The following is a 22,432-nucleotide window of genomic DNA, read 5'->3' on the forward strand; positions in this document are numbered from 1 at the left end:
TCAGCAATGGCAGACACAAAACTTGACAGATGAAAGGTTAACAAAAAATATAAACATGAAATATATCTGTAACAGAAATAACACTATTTCAACCAATACCTTACTCCCACTGGGAGGCCTCAGAAACATTAGCCGAGTTATCATAGCAAACTTAGGTTTCAGTTTTACAATGAAGTAGCACTTAGTGGGAATATTATATCTTTTTAGATTTGCTTATGAAAAACAACAATATAAAGGTTATAATGGGGAAAATTAAAGATAACACCAGCAGTGTCAAAGCATCTGAGAAGCAAAATTCACTATTTTTATGAATCAATAAACAAGTTTATTACTACATTTATGCTCCTGTAGATTTCTACTTATAAATGGATTTGTCATTTGTCATGAAGCTTGCTGCCATAATGTGATCACACTGTTTAGCCGGACATACTGGGGTTTCAGCTTACTGCATATATAACTATGCTGGGGAATATCTGCTTTTACAGCAGAAGTACCAACTGTGTCAAATGAAAGCTGCTATTAAAATTCATGTAGTTCAGCACTTTTGAGGCATCCACCTGTGTAAAATAAGAGATGCACAGCTGCACATATGAAACTTTACTCTTTCCTTGAAAAAGAAAGCCAAGCTTATTTTGTTTAACTTCATTATCCTGGATGCCATAACTATCAACATTTACCCGAAATTCTAGTTTTGTTGAGGAGAAAGCAATTCCCTTCATGCCTATTAATTAAACTGCATTGATTTTAACATTATTGCTAATCATTATGTGCTCTTGTTCTGTAAATAATAAAATAAGCCATTCCAGTTCACATGATAATATCTTTGAAAATGATAGCTGAGTGAGTGGTTCTACTTTTACTTTGATGACAAGATCTATTTTAGTGTTGTATTAAACATTGCATTCCTTGAGCCTTGCATCAAGTAGCTAAAACTCAATTCAGTAACTTGTTGGAATGCAATAAACCATTTATTAGGCTAAATAGCTTATCTAGCAATTTGGTATACATTTTTTCTTTAAAAGGGGGATTCTAGGATAAACACACACTATAAACTAAGTAGGTTGTGAAGGATAATGAATGAATTAATAGAATTACTATTTATGTGCTGCTGTATTGGATACTAGATATTTGAAAAAGGCCAACATTAGAACATTGTGCACACATAATAGGCTAAAATGGTTTATCTAGTAGTTTGTTTTATATATATATATATATATATATATATATATGTATGTAAGTGAAGGTTGCTGGAAAGTGTTCAGTTGGCTGGGTTAGCCACCAACGAGCAAAGAGGAATCTCCCTGCTGTTTAGTTAGTGCCTGACTGGCTAGGATTTATTTTTGTTTTGTTTTATCTTATGCAACCTTTTAATAAAACTGACTGCAGGTCAGTTTCAACCTTATCTACTGTCTCCAGTGTGCTTCAAACACCTCTCCTGTGGTTTGAGAAAACATTTTACCCCAGAAAAAGTGATCCCACAAGGGTGGTATACCACATATGGTGCAGAATGCGGGCATCTCTCTAATTGGACTGTAAAATGAAGGATGTGATGAAAGCATTGATTCAGGCCTCTGAAGCCAAGCAGCATGCCATAGCAGTGCAACAAGACACTAATCGCCAACAGAGTGAAATGATGAAGCTGTTGTCTGCCCAGATTGTTGCAATATCAAAGGCCCAGCAATTGGATTGCAGTGTCCTTAAAAAGGTAGCTCTGCCAATGGCAAACTTAAGTACCTGTTTAAACTGTCAGAAAAACTATTAGAGCAAATCATGTTCTGCAGAAAATGACATTGGCTGATGATGTGGAGGCTTACCTTACTACTTTTGAGAGGATTGTGGTGCGTGAAAGGTGGCCTAAGGCACAGTGGGCCAGGATAATTGTGCCACTTTTGACTGGCGAACCCCAAAAAGCCTATTTTGATTTGGAACCTGAGGCTGCCCTGGACTGAAAGCAGAGATCCTGGCACGTTTGGGAGTAACGCTAGTGGCCCAAGCTCAACGAGTGCACCACTGGGGGTACAAGCCCAGGAAACCTCCCCATTTACAAATGTATGATCTTATACACCTTATCAGGAAATGGCTACAACCAGAGTGCTTATCGGCTCCAGAGATAATCGAGCGGGTCGTTATGGATCGTTATCTACAAGCACTGCCTGCCACTGTGAGGAGCTGGGTAATCCATGGAGACCCCAAATCGATGGACCAGCTTGTGGAAATGGTGGAGTGGTAAAGGTCAGCATGTGACACTGAGCCTACATGACAAAGAAAAAAAAAAAAGGACTTAAAGCCAGAAAAAAATAAGAATAGAAGGCTCTAGTGGAAACAAAGTTTAAAATAAAAGAATCAAATCCAACTTAAGGATAAGAGAACACTTTATTAATTATCATTTTTATTACACAGTACAGGTAGTCGCCGGGTTAAGGCCATCCGACATACGGACGACTTCTAGATACGAACAGGGCTTCCCTGCTCGCTGTGCAGAATTGAGGCTTGAAGGGGGGAGGGGCAGTTTTTATTACTTAACCGAAGAATCCTTTGCTAAACAAAGCTGAGGTTGTGGGTGATCTTAAGGACTGAGCTCTTTCTGCAGTTTCTTGAAACTCTTTAATGACCAAGACAAATAGTTGCTTGCAGTTGTTTTTTTCTTTTGCATATCAAAGCACAGCTTGCTCCAGACTGTATAGAAAGTCTAGGCTTCATAAAGATTTTCGTTTTTGCTTTGTGATTAACTCACCTGTTTTGACTAACGAACAATCAGTCCCTATCCCATATGTAACCTGGGGACTACCTGTATTTATAAAGCACTGACATATTATGCAGCACTGTACAAAGTCATGTCACTAACTTTCTCCCAATCTAATGTCCCTACCATAGTCATATGTCTTTAATACAGTCCAAGATCAATTTTGGGGGGAAGCCAATTCACCTAATTGCATGATTTTGGAATGTGGGAGGAAACCCAAGTAAACATGGGGAGAACCTGCAAACTCCATGCAGATAGTGTCCTAGTTCAGATTTGAACCTCCAGAGAGCTAACCTCTAAGCCACCGTGCTGCACATAAATGAGTTGGGCTGGTGTGGGAATACATACTAGCTGGGTCCAACCCCAACTCATGTTGAGCATATTCAAATATTGCAAAAAATGATTAGGGTTTCTGGATTCCTATCTGTATACCAAACAAACATATCCCAAAGTAAAATATAATACCATTCATTTACAAACTTTAAAATTTAAACATATCAGTAGCATAACATATGGTTGCTTTTAAATGCTTCTAATTATTTCTAACAATCTCTTCAGAGCCATGCAGTTATGCAGCGGGGACTGCATGCTAAAGGAGGACATCATATGAGGAGACGTTACCTCCTGATAGACTGATCCCTGTGTAGCTGGCCAGCTAAAACCTTTCCTAGGTTATTAGTGCAGTAAATTCTGTATACACCTAAACCTGCCAATAACCCCACTCTACAGCTCATATGCTCATATGTTTAAGCTAGACACAGAGTTATCACTGTATTTTATGGTTGTGAATGTTTATAACAGTTATATATGCATTTTGTTAACATAGGCAGAAAAGGAAAATATACCTTTAGGAGTCATTATCTAGCTAGAAGAGGTAAGCCAATCACAGTGAGTCTTACACTATGCAGAGGCCTCAACCAATCACAACCAGTCTTACACTGTGTCTATGGGGAAATTCCCTAGCAAACCAGGCTGTATTCAGTGTGCTAACAGAGAGAGAGAAGAAAAGAGAACAGCCAGAGTTCCAGCCAGAGAATTTCATAGAAGTAGACAAAAGGCCAAAAAAGGTATTTAATACAGTTATATAGACTCCTGTAGCTTAATAGTGATTGGGACTGTCTGCTGAACCTCTCATGCGTTTGCTTACAGTTCCACCATTATCATTATCATTACCAACAAACTAACCCACAACAAACAAACTAACCAACTTCAACCATCATTTTGTGATACCTCATTCAACACATGTTTGTACATAGACTTTCTGCTGCAGAATCAGCAGTGTTATATGAAGAAAGTTTGAAGTCATTAAAGAAGTTATTTGAAGTATTTGGTGTGCTCTTTAAACCTACTGCTTTTATGAAACGGTACTAGAGGAATTATAGAGAAAAGACAGTCTGATCAGACTAAAGAGAGACAGAGATAATAATTCTTCTAATGCCACAGCGCACAAGGCACCTCATAGTGCTGCGCCTGTCACACCCTGTACATGATGTTTATGCAGTAACTATTTGGAGGTTGATGTGGGAGACTTCAGTACAAATATTTTTAACAATATACAACATACTTGATTTAGCTGTTTCAATATTTTTGAGTATGAACTTAATTGGCTGGTCATAAAGTTCTTGATAAAGCAGCTTCTTGGGCTCTGAAATGCATCGAAAATAATGGGCTTTAATTATAACTGTAAACACTGTTCCTGATTGACCTGAAACCCTGAGTATTTCTTAACAAATTTCTTCCTATGACAAGCTCCTGGAGAGTCTCCTTTATTAAAAAAAGAAGGACCCTTGATACAACCCTGACCTGGAAAATACTAAGTTTAAGAAGACAGCTTTTTCTTAATACTTGAGTTTCTGTAGCTTTGAGATTCTAAATTTAGGTAATAATTATCTATGTATTTTTTTTTTTACTTTGGTATGGTATACCAGACAATATTAGAAGACAAAACTACAAAATATCTTCTTCTTACAGGATCCTGTATATTTGTTTATGACCAATAAAATGTAAGTTCATGGAACTTGTGATCTGAAAATCTAACGTTTAAAGCATATAAGATATTTAGAAATGAATGGACTCCCTTGCCCACCCAATCAAAATTATACACCCAAACAGATCTTCCTTAGATCAGCTTATGTGCTTTAGTTTATAGAACCTAACCAAAATCAAGCTTGAAAGAGATTTAGTCTGTAAATGGGCAATATTTTGTTTGCTAAAGTCCTGCACAATGCATATTATATAGTATTGATATTTACCAGCAGTTAACCAAATTCAAAAATTGATGCCACATCTCAAATTAACTAGGAAGAGTGAGGGCTAAAAGCAAACAGGACTTTTAGTGCATCTATAAAAATCATATATATATATCACTAAATATTTTATCTTATCTTTACACCACACAAATGGATACTGATGGCTCCAGTTTGGTCTAACACATTTGTGTAGATATAAGGCCTTCAATTTCTCCGGGGTAATGGCATAGCCTGACACAGTGCCGTATTCTGATAAAAGCTGGATAATGGCTGGCAAACTACATTTTGGCTTGGCTATATATAAAGGTCCTCTCCCCTTCCTGTGTCACTGTCTGTATCTGTCTGTCATTTGCAACCCCTATTTAATGTACAGCGCTGCATAATATGTTGGCGATTTATAAATGCTGTTTATTACCAATTATAATAATAAATGTAAGTCATCTGCAAAGGCTGTGAATTTGACTTTTTTTATTACCAATGTGAATTCCTTCAAATTCTGGGGAGGATTTCAAGAGGCATAGCAGGAGGTCTAGAGCCAAGATAAATAATATTGGGGACAGGGGACATCCTTAGTGGGTTCCCCTAGTTCTTGGGACCGGGGCAGATAAGGTGCCATTAATAAAGATTTTGGTTTCTGGGGAACTATAAATATATTGAATATAGGTGAAAATTTGTCCAAATGCACGTTGGGCAAAAATAGCAATAAAAGGATTCCTTCCACTTTATCAAAAGCCATCTCAAACTCCTGATGTGGGAGCATTGAACCTAGTTGCCACAAAAGTATCAAAGTGGTGTAAGTCTGATTAAAATTTGGCATATATATATTAGGCAAAAAAGAATATTATATAGCAATATGGAATTGTAAACCTCTGTTGGCAAAGGGCCTCCAATGCAGAAGGCTCTTCTTCTTCTGCAGCAGCAGCAACCAGCACAGCCGTGACAGTAGCAAAGACAGGAGTTAGCGTGGCTAATGTGCCTGTACCTCCCGATGACTCTCCCTTGTTGTTTGACGAACAGCCTGAGGACCTGTCATTGCGAATTTCAGAGCTGGAGGCAGACTTTTAGACCTTTGGAGAGTGTGGTCAGCACTTGCTGGGTGAGAGTCCTGGATCAGTGTCTGTATTTGCAGAGGTTGGCTTAGATGAAAATGAGGATGATGATGACCGTGATGTCACCAGGGAACCACCGGTGTGTGTAAGGGCTAGCAGCAGTTTTAAAACAGATGAAGAGGAATCGCAGCAACAGCAACAGACTGGGGATGGAAGGGGCCACCAATATGCCTCATTTGAGTCCCAAAGAAAAGACAGACGAGTGGGCACAAGCAGGGGAACAATCAGAGATGATGTGACTGTGAGGGAGGTGGAGCTGGAGCAGACACAGGGCACCCAGCAGACACAGAGGCAGGCAAAGAAAAAGAGCAGCAGAGTGGTTGCATGTACCTCTCTAGTGTGGTCCTTTCTTACGCTGAAAGACGATGACAGGTGCATAAGAATCTGCATCCTGTGCCACAGGCAGATCCGCAGAGGTTGGGCCGGATCAGATTTGGGTACAACATTCCTGCTTTCCCACATTCCCAAGAACCACAAACCAAAGTGAGAGCAGTACTTGCGTTCTCTTGAAGAGGTGCAACCATGTCATCGTCTTTTCTTCCACCTCCATTGACTCCTTGTCCACCTCAAACTGTCATTGCTACTACGTCTCTGAAGGTTGGTGCCAGCCAGACTTGTAGCGGTGATGAAGTATCAGCTTCTGCCCGCAGGTTTCATGGCATCAGATGACGTTTGTCGCCGCAAGATAGTTACTCCAGTGACCCCTTCAGCTCCCCAAGCTCCCACTCCCTTCAGCCCACTTTGGGACAGGCTGGCTCCATTTTCAGCCATGTCCGCCGATCGCCTACTGCAGCCGCAGCACTTAGCAAGATCCAGCACCAACAGAGGCTGCCACCGCATAGACTCATTTGGAAAACTGTGACTAGATGGAACCCCACCCTGCACATGCTCCAGTATCTGTATGAGCAAAAGCTAGCCATCCGCCTTTACTTGGTCAGCCTGGTGCATGGAGGCAGCAGGGCCCTTGGTACAGCCACACAACTGAGATATTTTACCAGTGACCAGTGGCTGCTGATGGAGACACTGTACAAGGTACTGGCCCACTTTGAGCAGGCCACAAACGTTGTAAGTCGGGAGCAGTCAGGCTGGAACAAGGTCATACCATCATCTTTCTGCTTGATTATACCCTGTGTGGTCTGATGGAAAGTGGCGATGAGAGAGGAGGGGAAGAAATAGGGGAGGAGGATGAGGGTGACATTACACTTAATAGCGCACAGCCAGCATCAGGAGGAGCAGGAAGGGACACTGGCCAGCATCAGGAGTTTCAAGAGGAGGAGGAACATGATTATGATAATGATGATGATGAGGGAGACCATGTTGGGGCTGCTGGACAGGACCCCTCCAACCCACATTTGTGCTGTCATGCCCCAGGCATTGTGCGGGTGATGGAACAACAGGAACTGCTGCAGCTTGAGGAAGAAGGGGTGTGTGATGAAGAGGAAGATGTTTTGGCGCCTACTGAGGGACAGGAGGAGGATGAGCCCTGGGTGGCATTAATGATGCACTACACCCAGCTCTAGATGCCACTTCCCAATGCGGTCCCTGCTCTGTCTCAGGTCCCACCATCTCCTCCTGCTGCTGCTGCCTCCTGTCAGTACTCCATTCAGTAGAATTGTACTTTTCTGGGTGGCATTGATGATGCTCCACACCCAGCTCTAGATGCCAGTTACCAATGTGGTCCCCGCTCCTTTTCAGGGCCCACCGCTTCCTCCTCCTGCTGTTGCTGCTGCCTGTCAGTAGTCCATTCACAAAATTTGTATTACACTCTTCTGGGAAGTTCGCTTTCGACCGACTAAAGTTGTTATTCACCTCCGCTCCTATTCTAAGACATCCTGATCCACATCTGCCCTTTGTTATAGAGAGGTGGAAGCATCAGAATCCACAAATGGTGCCACCTTTTCACAACATTTTGGACCCAAGGCTCTTTTGCATCCCATACCTTTCTTCGCCTAGAAGATGACCCCCGCTGAAAGAAACTAAGACATCAGTGACCGGCAATTGCTGGCTATTAATTCCGCCCTTGGGGAATGTTGCTACCTTTTGAAGGGAGCTGCACATCCTATTCTTATCCTTCACAGATCACAAAAATCTAGAAAACCTGAAAAAGGCCAAAAGGCTTAAACCTCGGCAGGCCTATTGGGCTTTTTTCTTTTCCCGCTTCGTTTTTCATGTGACCTTCCGCCCTGGTGCAAGGAACACAAAAAATGATGCCCTATCTCATATGTTTCCAGAAGACCTAAACCCATCTTTGCCTGATACCATTCTAGCTGCCGTGAGCATTGCACACGCACCCAGTCAACCCATGCCTTAACTTCTGCAGAACAGGTGACTATTGAATGCATGAAGGGAAGATTTTTGTTCTTAAGGCACTCCGGCTTGACGCTGTAGAAGCTTGTCATGACAACCTGTTGGGGGGTCACTTTGGAGTGTCCAACACTCTGGATCTCATACAGCAGACCTTTTGGTGGCCAGAACTTCCCCAGGATTGCAAGTTATTTGTCTCCTCGTGTGCCACCTGTGCCCGTTCCAAGAGTGAGAGAGTTAAACCATGGGGGTTAACTATTGTTATCTATTGACTCTATTGTGGAACTTCCCCCTTCGTGGGTGTACAACTTCAAATTCATAGTGATCGATAGACTCTCAATAACGGGGACACCCTCTGCGGAAGCTACAGCTGAGATAGTCAGACTCCATGGAATTCCAGATCACATTGCATCTGATACAGGGGTGAAATTCACTTCCATGTTCTGGCAAGAGCTCTGCAAGAAGCTTTGTATAAAAAAAGTCTTTGTCCTTGTCATAGATCAGCAACATAGCTGATCTGGGACTTGTAGTTCACTTACATGCACAGCATAGTTGCTTGTCATACCTTGCTTCTGGCTGCTCTGTCCAGACCTTGGAGACATAGATATCGCCGGATATCACCTGCAGGTTATATAGCACCTGCTTAACCAGTCCCCGCCCAGCCAGCCTACGAGCCTCAGTATAAAGCTGTGCTCAGTCAGACACTCCTTTCCTTGCAATTAATTTCCTACCTGAGGCTCCAGTTTGTGTCTGTTGCTGTATACTGACTCCCTGGTTCTGACTTCAGCTTTTTTTTAGCCCATCACCCCTTCCAGGGTGCCCTGGTGAACACCAGGCAGTTCCATTGACTCTGTGCCTCAAGCTCACACCTCCCCAAACCTTCAGATAGCACAGAGGGTTCACTCTTCTGAGTATTCATGGCATCTGCTGTGACAGTCCACTGGTTATCATATCTATGCCATTTCTTAGCTGCTTCACAGGACAACTGGATCTCCCTGCTGCCCATGGAGAGGTTTGCATACAACAATGCTGTTCACTCAGCCACCTCTTAGTCACTGTTTTTTGGTATATATGGATTTCATCCTACCTCAATCCCAAATTGCCCTGGTAAGTATTCAGTTCCTGAGGTTCAAGACTGAGTCAAGATGGAGTTGCTTTCAGGCAAGTTAAAGCAAAATAAGTCTTGTCTTGCCCAGGCAAAGACAAAAAGGAAAGCTGACAAGAAGAGACAGTCTTGCCCTGAATTTAGGCCTGGGGACCTTGTCCGGGTTTCCACTGCCAACCTGAGACTTTGCTGCAGCTCTAGAGAGTTTATTGGTCCCCTATCTTGAAGGTCATTAACCCCATGGCTGTTCGACTTACACTTCCCAAGTCCTTGAAGATCCATCTGGTGTTCCATGTGTCTTGTTTGAAACCGATTGTACTGACCCCCCTGGCTGGCAGATCCTCTCAGCCACCTCCTCTGGTTGTGGTTTAAGGAAATGAAGAATTTGAGGTTGAGGCCATCCTTGACTCTAGGTCTTCAGCACCTAGTTAAATGGAAAGGATCTGGTCCAGAAGAAAACTCCTGACAGCCTTCTGGTAATGTTCATGCCACCAGGTTGGCAGGGGCTTTTCATTGTCACACCCAGATAAACCAGGCCCAAGGGGAACCCGGGGGTTGCTCTTAAGGGGTTGCACTGCCACAATACCTGTCAATTCCCTCTGCCGCCTGCCCTGTGCTTGGAATCTGATCACGTCTGTCTGCCGCCTGCCCTGTGCTTGGAATCTGATCACGTCTGTCTGCCGCCTGCCTTGACCTCTGCCTGGACTCTGAACATGTCTGTCTGCTGCCTGTCGTGACCCTCGCTTGGCCCTGGACTGCATTCCCCTGCCGTCTCTCACACTGAGGCCACTCCAGCCTTCCTCCTCAGGTAGGGTGACCCTGAGAGTCAAAACCTTGTGGCATTCAGCAGCAAAGGGCCCCAGAGGCTTCTAAGCTAAAGGCCCGTACCCTTTGCGGGGTGCCTTGGTAAAGACCTGGTGTCGCTTAGACTCCGCGCCTCGGGGGTTCCAGCACTACCTGTTTATGGAGTTCCTGACATAATCCCACTTTTCTGAAGTCCTTCTGATGTCCAGCCGGGCTACTGCTTGTTTTTTTGTAGTAAAGTTAAAGAGTTTGCTGTAACACCAAATTAAAAAAACTTAACTGCTTCTAGTTTTGACATTTGAAGTCTCCCGCCTCCTATCTGCCCTGCAAGAGTCCCGTTACCACGAGCAATCCCCTTGTGATATCTCACAAAGCCTCTTTGAGAAAAATGCTCCCACAATAGGGAAGTATGAACTTTAGGTACCAACAAATCCAAGTGCTCTAGAAACATGATTCTGTCACATGTGTAGTGATGATTACAATCAATTCAGTTCCGCTTGTTGTATAAAGATGTGCGCTTGTTGTGGATTATCAAAAATTTTAGTTTTGTCTGCCCAAGTAATACATAGTTGTTCATAGCTGGGAACATCAACGCCAATCATGCCACCAACTCCACCAAACAGCATGTTGGCGCAAATAATTTTTGTTTAGTGGTGTTTTTGCAGGAATAATTGGACATACTCATGCCCAAAAAATTTTCCATGGCTTTTTATAGTAAGGAAAAAATATTGAAGAAGATCCACTAACTACTAGGTAGCTGAGAAAAAATATGACTTTTCCCAGTGCTGTTATATAGTGTAAGAGGGATATAATCCAATTCCAGAGATTATAATGCACTTCAGTGACCTTTTGTGAGGGTGGTGGTAAGACAGACAAAACAGCCAATATGGCCAACAGACATTACGCGGCTTGCACTGAAGAGATGACTCCAGGGTGGTCTTGAAAAGCCCCACTACCACTCCATTACAGCTCCCTGCCTCGTAGTCCAGTTCCTTCAGTCCTTGTGTGGAGCTGTGTTTTCATGTGGCCACCTAGTCTGGCGCTACCCACGGAAGGCTTCCCTAGCAAGTTTATATTCCAAAGTTTAATAGTGGTATATATTTACCCTCTGAATTTAATATATTATAAAATAACTATATTGATTGTAGCAGTTTCATCATAGGTAACATATTAGGTTGATCTAACCATCCAACATTGCTATCATACCTCTACATATACCAAAAAGCCACATTCAATGTAAATTGATTTATTACTGGCTACTACTTATCTCATTTCATAAAACCAAATGTGCCTAAGACAGAAAACACCATATATCCTAAGAAAGGCTTAAATCCTAAAATGTTCTGTGTGCTTTAGCAGGAAAAGAACTGTGACTTCCTGCAGCTGCTGCCTGGCTCATACAGCTGGGCCAAATACTGGTGACTTTGTTTCCAAGTTTTTAAACATTCCTGGCAACTTAGAATGTTCTTTTTTATCAATAATTTTATGATTATTATAGATGCCTTAAAAGTCCTCTTTGCTTTTTGCCGTCACGCTTCCTAATACATATTATAAACTATTGCCCGTGTTTTTTTTTCTTGAAATCAGTATTTTATATTATTATTTTTTATACCTATTGTTTTCACCCAGCCTCTTTCACATGCACTGTGCATCTCTCACAATACCTGTTGGTTCCAGTGCCACTCCCCACTTAACCGTCCTGCGGCATCCTGTGTCTGTCTGCCTCGTTGAGCTGCTAAGCGAAGCTCTCTGTCTCTGCCTCTACCCCACATCACACCCAAAATGCTATTAGAGAAATGTTGTAAAGTTGATGATGTAATAGTTTATCTGTACAAGCTCAAATAAAGCTTTGGGCCTGGGAACTCTTTAGGGACATGTTTTTTTGACCGTGTAGTTAAGGTTTTTGCATGCAATCTGTTGGCGTTTAGCGGAGTCATGCAGGAAGCGGGGTAGGAGCCTTGGACTACATGTCAGACACTGCACCGTAGTGTGTAGGAGTGAATTTATTTATTAGTATGCACGTTGTGGGGTATTTTAATGCAGTGTCTTTTATGCTGTGTCACAGTACCTTGGGTGAATGTATTCATCTAAACAAGATTTCCTATTCAATAAAGATAAAAATATTACTCTCTGTCTCTGCCTGAGTTAGCATGCAGCACTTCTTGATTTCACATGTCCGTGGGCAGTCTTTCTCACACTGACACAGCCCAGGGAGAAGGAGCTCCTCAAAGGGGCAGAGCCAAGTTAGCTTTAGCAGTAATGGTGGCTAGTGCTGTGACTTTGTACCAGCTTCCTTGCTACTGTGTTGTATTCTTTTTCTACTTCTGACCTTTTCTAAATCTGACCTGTGCCTGAACCCCGACCATGCCCGTTTGCTGCCTGCCCTGAGCTGTGCCTGGATTTTGACTATGCTTGTTTGCTGCCTGTTCTGACCTGTACCAGAATCCTGACTATGCCTGTCTGATACCTGCCCTGACCCAGACTACATTTGCCTGCTGCCTGTTGCCACACAGAGACCGCTCCAGCTTTCCGCCTCAGGTAGGGTAAGTGCATTTTTTTTTTTAAGAAAAAAGAGTCCTCAAGGCTACCAGTCTATCACCCCTTTGTGGGGTGCCCCGATGAAGACCTGGTGTCATTTCAACTCTGCTCCTAGGGTGATCCCGCACTACCAGCTTCTGGAGAACTCTGAGCTCGAAGAACTATGTGCTGTGCAGCAGATTGCTGAGCTTAGGATTTTGGTCCAAAAGGTCCAAAGAAGGTACCTCCAGACTTTTTCCACTCCTCCAGCCCAACTTCCAAGTCAGCCAGTACTTCTGAGACTCTTCCTTTCTGGGTTGCCTGAACCCAAGATTCCCCTCCAGATGAACTCACCAAGGTGGGCACCTTCATCTCCCTCCTCCAGGTGGACCCCCAGGCCAGGGCCTTCAAAATGAAGACAGTAACGAGGCCATGAGTAACACCAATTACCTTTTGAAAGATTAGCAGAACTCTATGATGACCCCCGGTGTGCTGCCACTGGTGAAGCAGCCATCAGCAAGGCAGACTATTGGAAATATTTTGAAATTCCACAGATGGAGTTTTGACACAATAAAACAATGCCGCTTTCAAGCACCAATTCCAGTTTCCATGCACACTACGCTTCCTGCCACAAGGAATTGTCAGGAACCTATGCAGTTAGGCCTAGCCAGACCCTCACTGTCTGCAGAAGAACACCTGAGTAGGTTCAAGGCTAACTTCTGCTTGTAATGTGGATCTCCTGGTTATCAGCTACGAAATTGTTGTATCAGGCCAGCTGGGAAGGGTGAGTTAACTCCCCCATCTCTGGCTATTCTAACTCCTCCTGCCTCAGCCCACGACTCTCTTTTCTTATCCTTCCAGGGCTTTGAACAAGCCATTGATGTATAGGCATTCCTGGATTCTTGAGCTTGTACTTCTCTGCTCTTGAATGGCATTAACTTTTGCGGGAGCAGCTCACCCTATTCTTATCTTCAAAGATCACAAGAATCTCTGTATTTCAATATTTTTATTGAGATTTTCAGAACAATAAAAAAGAAAAATAACAGGAATAAAACATAAGCAAAAACCAAATGAGTCCAAACTATGGTCAGTTGAAACGTCATCGTAATTAGAGCTTTACATGCATCATTTGCTATAACAAAACCTGTTATCAAGCCCTACCCGGAGCGATACCTGGAACATATAACGTCTTAGAAAATAGGTTTTATTATACCAGGCAAGGTCATAAGCATGAATAGTTTGCAAATGGGAATTGCCACTTTGCTTCCCAAACCTTGACCATATCACTAAACCAATAACAAACATGAGGAAAGACACAAAAAAGGCAAAAGGGGAGGGAAACCAAGAGAATAGGATAAACACAACAGGGAAGGGGGAAGGGGGGGGGGGATAGAGGAAGTACAAGAGCAATATAATTAAATCCCATGTTCCAAGATGATTTCCCCAAAAACGAGAACTATAGGTTATTAAAGGAGATCCATGGATCCCAGATATCCTCAAATTTGTCAAGGGAATTCTTTAAAGTGTGTGTAAGTCTGTCATTCACCATGATCCAATTCAACTTGGATACTATGGGGTCCATGGAAATCGTGGGGGACTTCCATGCTTTAGCTAATGCAATTTTACTTGCCACTAGTATCAATCTAATCAATTTCTGGATGGGTTTCGGTTGGATGGTATCAAGTTTGCTAAACAGGGCGGCTTCCACCGAGCTGTTAATCTCCTGCTTTACTATTCTTGAGATTAATTTAAATACTTCATCCCAGAACGTCCTGGCCACCGGACAAGTCCACCAGATATGTATCATGGATCCCCTGTCTCCGCATCCTCTGAAGCATAAAGGAGAAGCTGAAGGGAACATCTTTGCTAATTTAGTCGGTGTAAGATACCATCTAAGAGCCACTTTGTAATTTGCCACTGCGGTGTTGAGGGATATTTTAGAGAGGGCATAGATCATGTCCTGCCATTCCTCCAAGTCCCACGTGATACCCAATTCTCCCTCCCATTCCCTCATATATCTCAGTTTTTTACTTTGGTTAATTAAGACCGAGTAGATAACAGAGATTTGTCCTTTTGTGGTAGCTATGGAGGAGCAAGTGCTTTCGAACGGCGAGGAGCGCATGGGCCTTGGAGCATCTCTGATTATCTGATTGATAAAGGAATGTAGTTGTCTATAATAGAAATATTCTGTGGCAGGAATGTCAAATTGAGTGGATAGATGTTCCCATGTAAATACTGCCCATACATCTATCAAATCTCTAATTCGTCTAAAACCTTTTGAGATCCACCACTGAAAGTTCGCCTGGCTCAGACCCGGCGGGAAGTCCGGATTATTCCATAGGGGGGTCAAAGGCTTATGAATAGAGGAAAGCTTTGAGTGGGGACTAAACTTGTCCCATACCTGGATAGAGTGAGATAGGGCCGGGCAGTTCACATGCCCTCTATTGTTTTTTTTCCGCCACATGAGGGAGTCTATGGATCCCAAAAAACTATCTTGGTTCTCCAACTCAACCCATTGGGGCTTAGCGCCCTGCAGGGAACTTAATGAAAACTGTGCCACTTGCGCTGCTACATAGTAATATTACAGATGTGGGACTTCCAATCCTCCCATACGCTTGGGTGCTAGCAGCGTGCACAAGAATCTCTGAAGAAGATATTCACAAGAATATCTGAGGAAGGCCAAGAGGCTTAGGCCTCGCCACACCATTTTATTTCCGTTTTGATTTCCAGCCCGATAACATTTTGGCTGAAAATATTTTCCTACTGGCTTTTCCTGACCTTATGGAACAGATCAAGAGGGTCTCACATAACCACACAGTTTACCTGGGCCTCAACCTCTCCTAAATAGGTGACTTTTGGGTGCGTGAAGGGAAGAATTTGATTGCCAAGACAGTCCAGCTTGCCACTCTAGAAGCTTGTCATGATCATCTGTTGGCAAATCAAATTGGAGTGTCCAAGACTCTGGACCTAATCCAGTAGACCCTATGGTGGCCAAAACTTCCACAGGATTGCAAGTCATTTGTCCCCCCATGTGCCACCTATGCCCACTTCAAGAGTGGGAGAGGTAAACCATGGGGACTTAGACCTCTCTCATCTATAGACTGTCTATCCCAACCCACCCTTTGAGCATGTTACCTATGGACATTGTGAAACTTCTTTATTGAGGATGTACTCTGTCCTCACAGAGATTGATGGACTCACTAATATGTCCCATTTTATCCCGATGAATGGGGACACCCTCTGCTGCAGACAGGGCTAAAGCATTGCTAAAAGAGATGGACTTCATGGAATTCCGGACAACATTGTATCAGATAGAGAACTGCAATTCACTTCCAAGTTCTGGCAAGAGCTGCAAGAAGCTTTGTATGAAATCTTTGTCCTCTGGCTACCATTGCCAAAGAACTAACCAAACCTTGGAACAATGTCTTCACTGTTTCTCAGCTGCATTACAGGACAACTGGACTTCCTTACTGCCCATGGCGGAGTTTGCATATATTAATGCTATCCACCTCAGTCTTTGTTTATTGCTAACTATGGATTACATCCTATGATCCCAATTTGTCCTTTCAGGTCTTCATTTCCTAAGGTTCATTTTATCTCAGATAATTTAAAGCAAAATAAATCCTGTCTGGCCTAAGCACAGGCGAGAACAAAAAAGGGAAGGTGAGCTTGCCTTAATTTACATCTGGGGATCTTGACTGGCATTCCACTGCCATCTTGAGACTTTGCTGCACCTCTAGAGGACCCCATATTTATTGGTCCTTACCTATCCTGAAGGTCATTAACCCAGTGCCTGTTTGACTAACACTTCCTGAGTCCCTGAAAATGTATCCAATATCCATATGTTGTGTTTGGAACCGGTGGAACCAGGCCCCTTGGCTGGCAGGTCCTCTCCACCAACTACTCCAGTTGTGGTTGAAGACAATTAAGAATTTGATGTGGAGGCCATACTGGACTCTGGGAGGTCAGCAGGCCACCTCCATTACTTAGTCACTTAGAAAGGATTCAGCCCAAAAGAAAATTCCTGACAGCCTTTTAGTATTGTTCATGCCACAAAGGCTGGTAAGGGCTTTTCTTTGGGTACACCCAGGTAAACCTGAGGGCATCAAGAGGCTGCCCTTAAGGGGAGGCACTGTCACAATACCTTTTGGTTCCCACAGAACTCTCCACTGAACGGTCCTGCGGTGTCCAACTCCTGTCTGCCTCATAGATCTACCAAGCAGAGCACTCACTCTCTATTTCTGCCCGAGGTTTCATGCAGCACATTGTTTCTCACATACTTCCTTCTCTCAGACACTGCAGCTGAAGGTGGGAGGATCTCAGCAAGAGTGAATCATCAATCCAGAAAGCAGAGGGTAGGACTAGGTATGGCCAGATGATGACTGATAATCTAAATGCGTGTGAATTGGCAATGCTAATAGCCATATCCTACCAATTTTTTTTTTCATTCTACTTTAGCACAAAAAGGCACAGCCTACATGAGAGTGGCAACTCTTCTCTATATTTAAGAGCAATGCAGTATCATTGCCACACCGCACATTAGGTTGACTACAGAACACCTACTGATGTGAAGAGACAATTCTCAAAACTGATAAGGAGGTGTGATATTAGATAGATCCGAAACCCTGCTAGCATGCTGAACACAGTTTGTAAAATACAAGTCCTTCTATTTGGGCAAAAACAGTATAGCTTATCTTTATCCAGTTATTTATAAGTTTTTTTTCTCTATTTCACATATATTCATGTAAATGTATTGATTATGTCGTATGGATTTGATCTCCAACAAACTGATTCAACTGTACAGTGGGGTGGAATCTACGTTCCTACATGCTTGTGCACAAGATAAACTAGGGCGGGTTGTTTTTGCGAGCCGGAGGCTTGCGTTCCATTTGCAAAGGTAGCCGCGGTGGTATCCACCACGTCACTTCCCGTTTGGACCACACTTTAACTAAAATTGTTAAAAGAAGTTCTGCATTTAAATTGGATAGAGAAAAGAAAGGACATATATTTTGAAGGGGAAATTTTTGAAGAAATGTGATAAAGAATGTGTGAACTAATGTAAAATTTTTGTATCTGCAGCTTGGAAAGGTTGCTTATTGCTTTCATCAAAACTTTCTCTTTAGCTTTTTGAGGCATATTAATTACATCTCCTGGTCTCCAAGCTGGTGCCCAGTTGACTGTGGCAAATACCTTGCTAGTCCAGTTGGGTGTGGACTAGATAAATAGAGTGAAAGATCCTTTCCCATGCTGAGCTCAATATATTGGATTCTGGATGTTTAAGTTAGTACTGTGCACTTCGTAGTCATGTAGTAATCCTTGGTGCATGTTTATCTAATGCCACATCGCTGAATTCACATTACAATATTAGGAAGGAAACTAGTGGCACTTTATAGGCCTATCTTAGTCATGATATCAAATCAATTTTTCATACCATCTTAAAATTATTAAATACACTGTTTATAACACTTAAAATCCATAAAAGACAGGAATAAGTTGATATTACATATCCAATTAATGTATGGTCTTGTCACGGTCTCTTCCGTGACAGAAGTTTGAGGATCTGTCAGACTAGCTGCATGTGAGATTATCTGACAGCCTCTTTGGTTTTACTTGTTGCTGTGTTGTTGTTTGTAATGACCACTCCCCTTGTATCAGGTGCAGCTGGGGCTCATTACTGCTCTTCCATTTAGTCTGGCCTCACACTTCATGCTGTGCGGTTAATATTCACTACTGGGATGTGAATAGCTGGAGTGTCCTGCCATTCTGAGTTCCTGTTGATTTCTGCTTATAAGATAAGTTGCTGTTCTTTTGGTGTATTGGTGTTTTGTTTAGGTATTTGTTGTTTATTAGGCCTCAGGGAGACACTGGGTCCTTCATAGGGGAAGGGACCAGCAGTCTCAATCCAGACCCTACTGCTAGGGCTGTGCAGGGCTAGCAGGGCCTAGGTTCCTGGGTATGAGTATCCCTACCTTCAGGGGATGCTCATATGGTTAGGAGTCAGGGCTGGATTAGGGTTTTGCAAGGGGTGACCATTCCCTTCTCCCTAGGTATTTGAGGCCTAGTAGTTTATACACCTTCCTGTTACCCTCCCCTCCCTGTCATTCGTGACAGGTCTCTTACAACATTCGGTTTCTAAAAGCATTCTATGCATTTCGCGGAACACTGTCCACTTTATCAGGAATATATACACCTACAATACAAAAAATAATCAATTTATTACCACTAAGACACACCCAACAATATAGTATTTTACTAGAATATACATAGTTATATAATAAACATAAACCATTGCAAGTACCTATGATCATTCAGAATCAATGCACTCACATGGGATGGAGCTGTTCTCTTACAGAATGGTAGTTTGGTTTGGACCAGTGGGGTGTGGTGAAGCACATGTGTAGTTAATTAAGAAGGATCATGGGATCAATTATAAATAAAATCATTATACCCTATTCATTTATCTCCTACCAATAACCCTTAGTGTTTACTCAAATAGGTATTAATTACCCAGTCAACCAGAAAAAAGGGCCATCTAGTGCATAAAGCTTAAAACAACCTCAGGGACTAATATCCTCTATAATATATTCCTTTACCAGTGAAGTATGATCAGATTTCCAAAACTCACAAAAGTGAATATACCAACTTCCCTTCTATGTTCTACATATATATTAATTTATGATATATTAAAATTGCATAGTGTCATTATTTAATTCATAAAATGAGTGCCTTTATATACTAATTAAATTCCATTCAAACAAAATTGGTGGCCATAATTAGTTACTAAATAAGACCACATGATCGTGATGATGATCGACATGATAAAAAGACCAAGTCAAGACATAGTACTATTTGACGTTAAACCATTCAAAACTCCACCAGCCAAACGCTGGACATCCAATCAATTATTGTAGTGTTTTCGGCTATACTAATACCAAAAGATTACAGAGACATTTGCTAATTTTTTTAACCATCTACCATGCTCATTATATGCTATAAAGAGAAAATCAAAACCTACATTTGCTCCCGAAAGAGAACTTATTGTCAATCTGAATAAGAATGAATATCCTGTGGCTGGAAGATGCCTGGAACAATTAAAGCAATAAATAGAGAGTACTACCCTGCAAGCATGGGGCCATTCATATCCCTCCTCGTGTGTGACAGCATCCCTTGTGTTATGGAGAGGCTTCTCCTACTTCCGGGAGGATGCCACCGCCCAATAACAAAAACCACGTGGTTTGCAGTAAAAACACCGGCGCTGCAGACAGCACCACCTGCTGCATACAGTACGAAGCCAAATAAGATTTACGGCCGCCCTGTGAGCAAAAAATGCCCTGCATCTCACACACAGGTGAAATTCGGGGCTTGGTGCCCCCTAACAGCACAAGAGCCAATCCCAATCCTCTGTGGAGCGCATATCCGAAGGATCAAAAATCACTCCTAATTATTACCAATAATAGGTAATTCATTAAAGCCATATTAAATTTATAGTACTATTTTTTTTATTATTATCTCTTTTTTAATTCTTTTAAATATCTACAAGCTCACTAGATTCTATACTTACAAGAATGATTTGAAACTTATCATCTCATTATGTCCCAGATGACATGTTGTATTGAGATTGTAGATTCATTTCGTTTCCCTTTGAAGTAACTCTTTGTCAAAGTCACCCCCTCTAGGATTAGGATGATTACATTCTAATGCTGTAAATCTAACATGGTCTATAATAAAATTATGATATATCCATATATGAGCACAAGGTGGAGTAGTTATCTTGCCACTTGTGACAGCATATATGTGCTCATATATGCATTTCTTAAATTGTCGTTTTGTTTTACCCACATAGTAGCAGCCATGGGTACAGAAGGCTAAATATATAACCCCTATCGATTTGCAATCACTCTTTGGTAAAGATGCCCACAGGTATCTTGATTGAATCCTTCCTTTGGTGGATCCATTTACACTGACCACAATTGCCACAAGGGAAAGTGCCTAAATTTTTTTCAATATCCTCTTTTCCAGACTTCATTGTAAAGTGACTATGCACTAGTTTATCCCTTAGGGAGTGAAGTTTCCTAAATGTAAGTCATGGGTATGAACCAATATGCTTTTTTATCGCAGGGTCAGAAGTAAGAATGGGCCAAAACTGACCACATATTCTGTGCATTTCTTTATGTTGAAGTGAGTATCTCATAATAAGTCTCACTCCAGGAGGACTATTTCCTGGTTCCTTTGGTTTAAATAGGATCTGTGCCCCTTCAATTTTTGGAATGCCTTTTTAGGTAAGGTTCTACTAGACTCCCTTTCCAACAAACGTATCTGTAACTCTTTCACTGCCACTTTAAAATCTTCATCCCTAGAACAATTTCTTGTAATCCTCAAGTACAGAGAATAGGGGATGCTTCTTTTTAGGGGTTCTGGGTATGAAGTTTCAGTGGAAAAAAATGTATTACTTGCTATTGGTTTACAGAACAATCTAGAGGATAGTGTCAAGTTAGAATCCACAATGATTTCTAAATCCAGAAAGGAAATCGATAAGGAACTGGATTGCATTGTAAACTTTAAATCATAAGCTTATTTAACTGCTAAAAAAATTCTTATAACAATTGCTGGGAGCTGTGCCAAAGGAGTAAAACATCATCTATGTATTTGTGCCACAATAATATATAATGCAAATACAGTGACAAGGACTTGTCCTCAAACAGCTCCCTCTCCCATTCCTCTAGGTACAGGTTGGCATAGGTGGGGGTACATCGTGTACCCATTACCATCCCCTGTACCAGAAGGTAAACCCTATCATCAAAGATAAAAATATTTCCAGTCAGCATATATTTCAAAAGGGATAGAACAAACTAAATTCTGTTATTGTGTTTTTTGGCTCATTTCTATCATGTATCTTTTTATCACCTTTCATGAGGTATGCTTGAGTATAACGCCTCTATACCAATAGCTTCTAATATCGAGCCAGCTGGTAGTTCCTCAATGACCATTACCAGGTTTGGCGTATCCTTTAGGAATGATGGTACACTCAAAAAGAATTGCCTAAGATACTCATCATCTAGGCGACTTGCTTCAGAGGATATACTACCAATACTTGAGACAATCTAATGTCAAGGCAGTTTACCAAACCCTTATGCACTTTGGGTATTATGGGTGCATAAAAGGTAGGTAACTTTGGTTTTTTGATATTCAAAAGATTAAATGTGTCAATATCAATACTTCCTTCTGTACCATTCATTGTTTTCCAGAATGTCAAGACACAAGGTTCTATATTGTTCCTGATCTAACATCACCACAATGCCCCCTTTGTCAAAAGGTTTGATTACAATGTTAAATATTTTTTGTTAAGACCGGATTGCTTGTTGTTCTTTATAGGACAGGTTATTACCTGACCCAGATATTGAGAGTTCCTTCACTCACCTAAATACTTGTTGTACGAATGTAAAAATCATGGGGTTTGATTTTAGATCTGGATATCCCATAGATTAGGTTCTAACTTAAATTTTGGACTGATCAACTCATGATCTTTCTCCATATCTACATGACTTTCTACCCATAGTTGCACAAATAAGGGTGGACTATTGGTATATAGTATAAAAAAAGT

The sequence above is a fragment of the Pyxicephalus adspersus genome, chromosome Z (assembly GCF_032062135.1).
Source record: "Pyxicephalus adspersus chromosome Z, UCB_Pads_2.0, whole genome shotgun sequence".
Lineage (NCBI taxonomy): Eukaryota > Metazoa > Chordata > Amphibia > Anura > Pyxicephalidae > Pyxicephalus > Pyxicephalus adspersus.